Here is a 13,192-nt window from a genome sequence, read left to right on the forward strand (position 1 = left end):
TACATCTTTGTGTGAATTCAAAAACAATGACTGTAGATTTGCTGGAGTTATTAGCTGCAATTTAGCAATAAGCTGGTCGTTGACAAAACCAAAATCTTATATGAAGTTCCACTTACAATGATTTAACAGAGAAAACTGACCTGAATACTATTAAATCATCTACAAACAATGTGGGATGTCCAAAGGCTTTTTTTTTGTTAGAGGGATTAGGCTGGAGAGGATGGGCTTGAGTGGACAAGACCAGTTTATTTATCATTGTGGAAGACATGGTGCTTGACCTGCAATGGTGGTAAAACATAGCAGTAACTGGGTGTACAGGTCTCCTGTAATGTCAATCATGGCTTGCACTGTCAAGCCAGCAGGAAAAGCATATGTATGAATGACTGTGGTAACATGGATAGCTCCTCTTCCTGACTTGGCAGTAATTAGGCGGTCAGTATGCAGCTCTTTGGGGTTTGACTCTGGCAGGCTCCATACCACGCAAATCCCACCAGTCACCAAGGGGGAACAATTAGACTGATTAGGCTACCTAGACACAAAAACGTAGGGTGTAGGGATCTTACCTCTGACAGAATGAATGGGAATTTGGGTACAGATAGAAGGCCATCAAACATGCTTCAGGGAGGTGGGACTGGAGGAAAGAAAAGGCAGAGTTTTTATAAAATAAAATAAACAAGAGGGGGTCCAGTAACTGAACTTTGCAGAATCCTTGCCTTAATGATCCCATCCTAAGACACATTAGGATCTGACCAAATTCTAAAATAATTATCAGTGAGATAGGATAAAAGTCACTAAACCATCCCTTCACTAGTACTAAATGCAGATAATCTAGCTGACATTTGGCTATAGTTCAATTTCAAACCCCCAGGATGCAGTGCTTTGTCAACATATATGTTTAAAACTGTAGGTGACAATGCCAGCTTGAAAAGACTTGGGAAGAATTTGATATATTTTTTATTTCAATGTTCCTTGGTTCCTTGATTTGCAGATCATAAGAAATTACTTGCTTGCTCTCTCTGGAAAGAAGATGGTGAGTGATAAAGACTATGTTGCTCTGTTTGGGGGAGATTCTCCTTTCCTCTATATTACTTTGACCTCTTTTTTGTTGACATACTATGGTTGACAAAACAGATGGTCAGTAGTCATGTGACATTACACAATTCTCGTGGTTGGGAAATATTCGCTATCCCGAGGAGTGTGAGATCTCAGAGTTGGAATAAATAATTATCGGGGGCAAAGCCCTCACATGGGGGGGTGCAGGGGGGCTTATGGGCACGTGTGTGTGTGTGTGTGTGTGTGTGTGTGTGTGTGTGTGTGTGTGTGTGTGTGTGTGTGTGCATACATATGTATATAATTTCAGGTGTGTGGGGGCACTTGGATCCCTTGTAGAGCTGCAGGGGATTGCATATGTGTTTTAATTGGATGTGATCACAAAGTTTTTTGTAAGTGACTGCTTTCTGATGATTCATAGTGAAACCATTTAACCAGGTAAGCAGAGGTAATTCAGAAGTAAGTAACTTCATCACATTCACATAGTTTACAGGTGAAAAGTAAGTGACTTCATCACATTCACATAGTTTACAGGTGAAAAGTAAGGTCATCAAACACAAGACTACAGAATGAAGCTCATAATCTTAACCTCTAATCTAAACTGCCACACTAGGATTTCTTACCCTTAAGAATGAGGTATGGATGTAGTATTAGGTACAGATCACTTGTACAAAAGAAGCCTTTTTTCAGGACATCACGTACTGTCCAGTGAATAATATGCTTTGTTTGGTCTTAAAATGAAATATGCAGTACATATGGGTGTGTGTGTGTGTGTGTGTGTGTGTGTGTGTGTGTGTGTGTGTGTGTGTGTGTGTGTGTGTGTATCTCTTTCTCTTATATATATATATATATATATATATATATATATATATATATATATACACATTTATATTTATATATATCCCAGTTCACTCCAACCCCTTCCTCTACAACACATACATCACACTTACACCATGAGTAAAACCCCCCATTCCCATTACCATACTATGCCCATACTTCTCCTGTCCTTGGCCACCTGCCTCTACTTATTCTCCATCAGTACCTCTTATCATCACCCACTCATCAATCTACATTACAACAAATCCCCCACCTTACCCTATGCCAGATGTAAGCACTCCACACATATTAACATACACCCAGTCACCCATCATCCTCTCTCCATTCAACTTGCCACTCTAATTCACTACACCTCACAATCCAAAAAACACCCCAACCTCAGATTCCACTTCCTAACAGTATTCTACCTTAAGACCATTACCAACATAGCAGCTCAATTATTATTAGGAGGGGACATCCACCCTAACCCCGGCCCAACTACCATCTCCAGTGATCCACCCACCCCCAACATCCCATTTAAGCATAACCCCACTGACATACTTATACTGAACCTCCACATTCGCAGTATCATGAACAAAATAGAACAGTTGCATTCAGCTATTTCTATATACAACCCAGGTATCATGATCATTACAGAAACATGGCTTAAGCCCCATGTTAAGGACAACTCTGTATCCCCACCTGGTTATAGCAAACTAAGATTAGATAGAGCACACAGCAGAGGTGGAGGCATCACCCTTCTCCGTAAATCTAACTTAAAAGTCCATCTCCTACAGAAAAAAAAAACAGCTTTCAACAATGGTGAAACCCTATTTGCCAAACTCCTTCTTAACCAGCACAAACAGCTAAATGTACTCGGTATCTATATACCACTAGGAGAAAACGTTTAACACCCTAGAATCTATACTTCACTGGGCTTCCCACTCCCTCCCCCAAGAAACTTTAGTCCTACGCGATGTCAACTTCGACTGGAACAGTATACACTCACAAACAGCCACCAACCACATAAATCTATATAATTACACCCAACTCATACACGCACCCACACGTATTGACAAGTCCACCAAAAGAGAATCCACCTTGGACTGGATCCTCACTAACCAGCCCAATACTGCCCACCAATGTGGAACACTACCCAATTCTCTCAGTGACCACAATCCAACTTCTCTCCGGCACAAACTTAAATGTACCAACCCACCCTCCCTGCTACAAACCCGTCCCCTTAAAGACTTCCCCTCAGATGGATTCTCAGAAACTCTAAAATCCTGTAACTGGGCTCCCCTCAAATCACTCCCCCTTGATAAAGCAGTAGAGCACTTTAACTCCACATTCCTACAGATTCTAAACCAATTAGCCCACTCAAAACAATCAGGGTATGCAGTAACCCTGCCCCCTGGCTACAAAAACACAAAAGCCTTACTAAAAGATAGGGATAAATCCTGGAAAATCTGGCGAAAATACAAGACACCCATCACCAGGTGAACCTTTTCTGAACTTAGAAACAAGGCAAAAAAACAGGTTAAGATTGATAAACAAAATCACTATATTTCCTTACAAAGAAAACACAGTAACAACCCACAGAAATTCTGGGTTGCAGTGAACAACATCCTCCAGCCCAGAAAAGCCACTACACTGCCACCAAGCATTGAAGGAAGGAACAGACTTTGACAAAAGCTCTAACTTCAACAACTATTTTACCACTCCCATACTTAAACTCATAAATGATATAACACCCACAACGCAACCACAACCCCCAGAATGCCAAACCAACTCAACTCCTTTCTCCCTCAAACAAGTACCAACATCAACCATTCAAAAACTGTTAGCAAAACTCAAACCAACAACTCTCGCAGCCAACAGTCTACCAGCTGAATATCTCCAAACTGCATCTAAGGCCATTGCCTACCCCATCTCCCTACTTATTAATAGATCCATTACTGAATGCAGTGTTCCATCCTTGTGGAAAACCTCATATATCATCCCTCTCCACAAGGGTAGCCCCTCTACTGACCTCTTCAACTGCCATCCCAATGCTATCCTATCACCCCTATCAAAGATTCTAGAAAAATGTATCCACCACCAACTCTTCACACACCCACTGTCTAATAACCTACTATCTAAAACACAGCATAGATTTAGACCATCCCACAGCACCACTACTGCTCTAATTAACTTCTCCAACATCATAAACTCATACAAACACCATAGGAAACTTGTCTCTGCACCTTACTAGACTTATCCAAGGCATTTGACACAGTTTCTCACAATAAACTCTTAGTCTGCCACACCAAACTCAGCCTCAATAATCCCACCCTCCACTGGTTCAACAGTTACCTACAAAACCATTCACAGTCTGTTAAATGGGTCAGCTCCCTATCCCCCCACTCCCCATCACATATGGCGTACCTAAGGCTCAATCTTAGGCCCCCTTCTCTTTAACATATTTACAAACAAACTCCACTTAGCAATCACAAAAGCTAATATTGTCCAGTACGCTGACGATACCACCCTAATCTGCTCAGCACCCAACATCCATCTTCTACAAAGTAAATCCCAAGAATCATTCACTGAGATAGAGAACTGGCTAAACTATCATCAGCTAATACTAAACCCAAAGAAAACACAAATAATGTTATTCCATCCAACTAAGCCCAATGACCCCTCCTTCTCCATTTTCTCAGGCAACAACACCCCCAGCCCCCCAGTACCAGAGGCCAAACTACTAGGCATCACAATTGACCAACAACTTAAATACAATAAACACATATCCCAAACTATCTCTAAAGTCCACAGAAAGCTAGGATGCCTCTATCACAGCAAACAGTTCCTCACTTCTACATCTAAAACTGCCATAGCCAGAACTCACCTCTTATCAACATTACTTTATGTCTCCCCAGTTCTAACCAACATTAATAAAACTGACCTGAACAAACTCTCTTTATGCTACAACAAGATAGCTAGGTTTGCAGCCAATGCTAAATCACACTCCCACCACTGTCAATCCCGGGTTTATATTATCATATCGCATGCTCAGAAGAGCGTACAACAGATAATCGACCCCATGTAAGAGAAAGCTTACAACATCGAAACTTCTGAACAGCGATTATTTTCCAATGGAAAACGATAGCTGTTCCGAACAAAAAATAAAAACAAAAACAAACAATAAAACATTACTTAATGTGGGGGGCTTCACCTCCCACACCCCCCGGCATGGGGGGCTGTGCCTCCACACAACCCTATTTAAATATACCAACTCTGAGATCGCACTACAGTGCCAAAAAGGCAAAGTAGCGTAAGTGGCCAAACAAATTCTTTCCCAGGGAAAGAATTTGCTGAAACGCCACTTCGCTATTTTGCCTTTTCACGCTTAACTGTTCGACAAAGACTCATTCGACAACCTGCATATGCGACAGCGTAATAGGGAACCCCAATCCCTACATAAACTACACTGGCTAAAATTTCCAAACTTATTAAGCTACCACCAACTCAACCTAGCTCATCAAACTCTATACCATCCTAAGAAACCCCCCACCCTAACTGGCATGTTAAAGTTTCACAATTTCAGCAGGGAACTACGATCTAGTAACAAAGCCCTGATCAAAGTCAATCCATGCAAGAACAACTCTGGAGAAGCCTTATTCTCCCATGAGGTTGCAAAAGCATGGAATACCCTCCCTCCTGACCTCAGGTTACAAAATCACACATCCACATTTAGAGACCTCCTCAGATCACACCTTCTCCCTAACCCCCTCTGCAACTGTAAGGGCCCCTCCCCGAATCCTTCAGCATGATAGGCAGGTAAGCATGTTATCCCCTGAGGCCTCTGATGCATCCCTTTCAATGCTATCTCGGTCCACCCATGTGCAATGTATATTTTGTAAATATTGTAAACATGTACTTACTCTGAGTACCTTACATACACATTTTGTACCAGTACTGTAAGATTTCTGCCCACACAACTGTACTATGAGCATGTATTGCATATAACTGTTTTTTACCTTTTATATGTTAACATTGTACCATTCTTATCCTGTTACTATTATTGCATTAACTGTCTTTGCCTTCTAAAAAAAAGTCAGCACCCTACTAATTGTTATTCTTTAACTACCACATCCTACTAATTGTCATTCCTTAATAACCACATCACACTAATTGTTATTTTTTAATTACCACATCCTACTAACTGTTATTCTTTAATTACCACATCCTAAAAATTGGTATTCTTTAATTACCACATCCTACTAACTGTTAATCTTTAATAACCACATCCTACTAATTGTTATTCTTCAACTACCACATCCTACTAATTGTCATTCCTTAATAACCACATCACACTAATTGTTATTCTTTAATTACCACATCCTACAAATTGTTATTCTTTAATTACCACATCCTACTAATTGTTATTCCTTAATAACCACATCCTACTTACTGTTATTTTTAATTACCACATCCTAATTGTTATTATTTAATTACCACATTCTACTAATTTTTATTCTTTACCACATCCTACTAATTGTTATTCCTTAATAACCACATCCTACCAATTGTTATCCTTTAATTACCACATCCTACTAACTGTTATTCTTTAATAACAACATCCTACTAATTGTTGTTCTTTAATTTCCACATCCTGATAACCGTTATTCTTTAATAACCACATCATACTAATTGTTATTATTTAACTATCACATCCTACTAATTGTTATTCTTTAATTACCACATTCTACTAATTGTTATTCTTTAACTACCACATCCTAATTGTTATTCCTTAATACCCACATCCTACTAATTGCTATTCTTTAATTACCACATCCTACTAACTGTTATTCTTTAATAACCACATCCTACTGATTGTTATTCTTTAATTACCACATCCTACTAACTGTTATTCTTCAATAACCACATCCTACTAATTGTTATTCTTTAATTACCACATCTTACTAATTGTTATTTAATAACCACATCCTACAAATTATTCTTTAATTACCACATCCTACTAACTGTTATTCTTTATTAACCACATCCTACTAATTGCTATTCTTTAATTACCACATCCTACTAACTGTTATTCTTTAATAACCACATCCTACTAATTGTTATTCTTTAATTACCCCATCCTACTAACTGTTATTCTTTAATAACCGCATCCTACTAATTATTATTCTTTAACTACCACATCCTAACTGTTATTCTTTAATAACCAAATCCTACTAGTTGTTATTCTTTAATTACCACATCCTACTAATTGTTATTCTATAATAACCACACTCTACTAATTGTTATTTTATAACCACATCCTACAAATTATTCTTTAATTACCACATCCTACTAACTGTTATTCTTTAATAACCACATCCTACTAATTGCTATTCTTTAATTATCACATCCTACTAACAGTTATTCTTTAATAATGACATCCTACTAATTGTTATTCTTTAATTACCCCATCCTAACTGTTATTCTTTAATAACCACATCCTACTAATTATTATTCTTTAACTACCACATCCTAACTGTTATTCTTTAATAACCACATCCTACTAATTGTTATTCTTTAATTACCACATCCTATTAATAGTTATATTTTAATTACCAAATCCTACTAACTGTTATTCTTTAATAACCACACCCTACTAATTGTTATTCTTTAATTACCACATCCTACTAATTGTTATACTTTAATTACCAAATCCTACTATTATTCTTTAATAACCACAACCTACTAATTGTTATTCTTTAATTACCACATCCTACTGTTATTCTTTAATAACCACATCCTACTAATTTTTATTCTTTAATTACCACATCCTACTAATTGCTATTCTTTAATTACCACATCCTACTAACTGTTATTCTTTAATAACCACATCCTACTGATTGTTATTCTTTAATTACCACATCCTAACTGTTATTCTTTAATAACCACATCATACTATTTTTATTCATTAATTACCACATCCTACTAACTGCTATTCTTTAATAACCACATCCTACTAATTGCTATTCTTTAATTACCACATCCTACTAACTGTTATTCTTTAATAACCACATCCTACTAATTGTTATTCTTTAATTACCACATTCTACTAATTGTTATTCTTTAATTACCACATCCTACTAATTGTTATTCTTTAATTACCACATCCTAACTGTTATTCTTTAATAACCACATCCTACTAATTGTTATTCTTTAATTACCACATCCTACTAATTGTTATTCTTTAACTACCACATCCTACTAATTGTTATTCCTTAATAACCACATCCTACTAATTGTTATTCTTTAATTACCACATCCTACTAATTGTTCTTCTTTAATTACCACATCCTACAGCTATTCTTTAATAACCACATCCTACTAATTGTTATTCTTTAATTACCACATCCTAACTGTTATTCTTTAATAACCACATCCTACAAATTTTTATTCTTTAATTACGACATCCTACTAACTGTTATTCTTTAATAACCACAACCTACTAATTGTTATTCTTTAATTACCACATCCTACTGTTATTCTTTAATAACCACATCCTACTAATTTTTATTCTTTAATTACCACATCCTACTAATTTTTATTCTTTAATTACCACAACCTACTAATTGTTATTCTTTAATTTCTACATCCTACTGCTATTCTTTAATAACCACATCCTACTAATTGTTATTGTTTAATTACCACATCCTACTAATTGTTATTCTTTAACTACCACATCCTACTAATTGTTATTCCTTAATAACCACATCCTACTAATTGTTATTCTTTAATTACCACGTCCTACTAATTGTTCTTCTTTAATTACCACATCCTACTGCTATTCTTTAATAACCACATCCTACTAATTGTTATTCTTTAATTACCACATCCTAACTGTTATTCTTTAATAACCACATCCTACTAATTTTTATTCTTTAATTACCACATCCTACTAACTGTTATTCTTTAATAACCAAAACCTACTAATTGTTATTCTTTAATTACCACATCCTACTGTTATTCATTAATAACCACATCCTACTAATTTTTATTCTTTAATTACCACATCCTACTAATTTTTATTCTTTAATTACCACAACCTACTATTTGTTATTCTTTAAATACCACATCATACTAATTGTTATTCTTTAATTACCATATCCTACTGCTATTCTTTAATAACCACATCCTACTAATTGTTATTGTTTAATTACCACATCCTACTAACTGTTATTCTTTAATAGCCACATAATACTAATAGTTATTCTTTAATTACCACATCTTACTAATTGTTATTCATTAGTTACCACATCCTACTAACTGTTATTCTTTAATAACCACATCCTACTAATTGTTATTCTTTAATAACCACATCCTACTAATTGTTATTCCTTAATAACCACATCCTACTAATTGTTATTCTTTAATTACCACATTCTACTAATTGTTATTCTTTAATTACCACATCATACTAATTGTTATTCTTTAATTACCACATCCTAACTGTTATTCTTTAATAACCGCATCCTACTAATTGTTATTCTTTAATTACCACATCCTACTAATTGTTATTCTTTAACTACCACATCCTACTAATTGTTATTCCTTAATAACCACATCCTACTAATTGTTATTCTTTAATTACCACATTCTACTAATTGTTATTCTTTAATTACCACATCCTACTAATTGTTATTCTTTAATTACCACATCCTAACTGTTATTCTTTAATAACCACAACCTACTAATTGTTATTCTTTAATTACCACATCCTACTAATTGTTATTCTTTAACTACCACATCCTACTAATTGTTATTCCTTAATAACCACATCCTACTAATTGTTATTCTTTAATTACCACATCCTACTAATTGTTCTTCTTTAATTACCACATCATACTGCTATTCTTTAATAACCACATCCTACTAATTATTATTCTTTAATTACCACATCCTAACTGTTATTCTTTAATAACCACATCCTACTAATTATTATTCTTTAATTACCATATCCTAACTGTTATTCTTTAATAACCACATCCTACTAATTTTTATTCTTTAATTACCACATCCTACTAACTGTTATTCTTTAATAACCACAACCTACTAATTGTTATTCTTTAAATACCACATCCTACTGTTATTCTTTAATAACCACATCCTCCTAAGTATTATTCTTTAATTACCACATCCTACTTACAGTTATTCTTTAAGAAACACATCCTACTAATTGCTATTCTTTAATTACCACATCCTACTAACTGTTATTCTTTAATAACCACATCCTACTGATTGTTATTCTTTAATTACCACATCCTACTAACTGTTATTCTTTAATAACCACATCCTACTAATTGTTATTCTTTAATTACCCCATCAAACTAACTGTTATTCTTTAATAACCACATCCTACTAATTGTTATTCTTTAATCACCACATCCTACTAAGTATTATTCTTTAACTACCACATCCTACTAATTGTTATACTTTAATTACCAAATCCTACTAACTGTTATTCTTTAATAACCACATCCTAATTGTTATTCTTTAATTACCACATCCTAACTGTTATTCTTTAATAACCACATCCTACTAATAGTTATTCTTTAATTACCACAACGTACTAATTGTTATTCTTTAATTACCACATCCTACTAACTGCTATTCTTTAATTACCACATCCTACTAATTGTTATTCTTTAATTACCACATCCTAACTGTTATTCTTTAATAACCACATCATACTAACTGTTATTCTTTAATTACCACATCCTACTAATTTTTATTCTTTAACTACCACATCCTACTAATTGTTATTCCTTAACCACATCCAACTAATTGTTATTCTTTAATAACCACATCCTACTAATTGTTATTCTTTAATTACCACATCCTACTAATTATTATTCTTTAATTACCATGTCCTACTAATTGTCATTCTTTAACTAACACATCCTAATTGTTATTCCTTAATTACCACATCCTAATTGTTATTCTTTAATTATCACATCCTACTAATTGTTATTCTTTAATAACCACATCCTACTAATTGTTATTCTTTAATTACCACATCCTAATTGTTATTCCTTAATTACCACATCCTAATTGTTATTCTTTAATTATCACATCCTACTAATTGTTATTCTTTAATAACCACATCCTACTAATTGTTATTCTTTAATTACCACATCCTAACTGTTATTCCTTAATAACCACATCCTACTAATTGTTATTCTTTAATTACCACATCCTACTAACTGTTATTCTTTAATAACCACATCCTACTAATTGTTATTCTTTAATTACCACATCCTAACTGTTATTCTTTAATAACCACATCCTTCTAATTGTTATTCTTTAATTACCACATCCTACTAATTGTTATTCTTTAGCTACCACATCCTACTAATTGTTATTCCTTAATAACCACATCATACTAATTGTTATTCTTTAATTACCACATCCTACTAATTGTTATTCTGTAATTACCACATCCTACTAACTGTTATTCTTTAATAACCACATCCTACTAATTGTTATTCTTTAATTACCACATCCTACTAACTGTTATTCTTTAATAACCACATCCTACTAATTGTTATTCTTTAATTACCACATCCTACTAACTGTTATTCTTTAATAACCACATCCTACTAATTGTTATTCTTTAATTACCACATCCTACTAATTGTTATTCTTTAACTACCACATCCTACTAATTGTTATTCTTTAATTACCACATCCTATTAATTGTTATTCTTTAATTACCACATCCTACTAATGGTTATTCTTTAATAACCACATCCTACTAATTGTTATTCTTTAATTACCACATCCTACTAATTATTATTCTTTAACTGCCACATCCTACTAATTGTTATTCTTTAATTAACACATCCTAACTGTTATTCTTTAATAACCAAATCCTACTAATTGTTATTCTTTAACTACCACATCCTACTAATTGTTATTCTTTAATTACTACATCCTACTAATTGTTATTCTTTAATTACCCCATCCTACTTACTGTTATTCTTTAATAACCACATCCTACTAATTGTTATTCTTTAATTACCACATCCTACTAATTATTATTCTTTAACTACCACATCCGACTAATTGTTATACTTTAATTACCAAATCCTACTAACTGTTATTCTTTAATAACAACATCCTAATTGTTATTCTTTAATTACCACATCCTGTTATTCTTTAATAACCACAACATACTAATAGTTATTCTTTAATTACCACATCCTACTAATTGTTATTCTTTAATTACCAAATCCTACTAAATGCTATTCTTTAATTACCACATCCTACTAATTGTTATTCTTTAATTACCACATCCTGCTAACTGTTATTCTTTAATAACCACATCCTACTAATTGTTATTCTGTAATTACCACATCCTACTGTTATTCTTTAATAACCATAACCTACTAATTTTTATTCTTTAATTACCGCATCCTAACTGTTATTCTTTAATAACCACATCCTACTAATTTTTATTCTTTAATTACCACATCCTACAAATTTTTATTCTTTAATTACCGCAACCTACTATTTGTTATTCTTTAAATACCACATCCTACTAATTGTTATTCTTTAATTACCACATCCTACTGCTATTCTTTAATAACCACATCCTACTAATTGTTATTGTTTAATTACCACATCCAACTAATTGTTATTCTTTAACTACCACATCCTACTAATTGTTATTCCTTAATAACCACATCCTACTAATTGTTATTCTTTAATTACCACGTCCTACTAATTGTTCTTCTTTAATTACCACATCCTACTGCTATTCTTTAATAACCACATCCTACTAATTTTTATTCTTTAATTACCGCATCCTAACTGTTATTCTTTAATAACCACATCCTACTAATTGTTATTCTTTAATTACGACATCCTACTAACTGTTATTCTTTAATAACCACAACCTACTAATTGTTATTCTTTAATTACCACATCCTACTGTTATTCTTTAATAACCTCATCCTACTAATTTTTATTCTTTAATTACCACATCCTACAAATTTGTATTCTTTAATTACCGCAACCTACTATTTGTTATTCTTTAAATACCACATCCTACTAATTGTTATTCTTTAATTACCACATCCTACTGCTATTCTTTAATAACCACATCCTACTAATTGTTATTGTTTAATTACCACATCCAACTAATTGTTATTCTTTAACTACCACATCCTACTAATTGTTATTCTTTAATTACCACATCCTACTAATTGTTATTCTTTAATTACCACATCCTACTAACTGTTATTCTTTAATAACCACATCCTACTAATTG

Source organism: Protopterus annectens, chromosome 5.part1 (genome assembly GCF_019279795.1).
Source record: "Protopterus annectens isolate FY-2018-M chromosome 5.part1, PAN1.0, whole genome shotgun sequence".
Taxonomy (NCBI): domain Eukaryota; kingdom Metazoa; phylum Chordata; order Ceratodontiformes; family Protopteridae; genus Protopterus; species Protopterus annectens.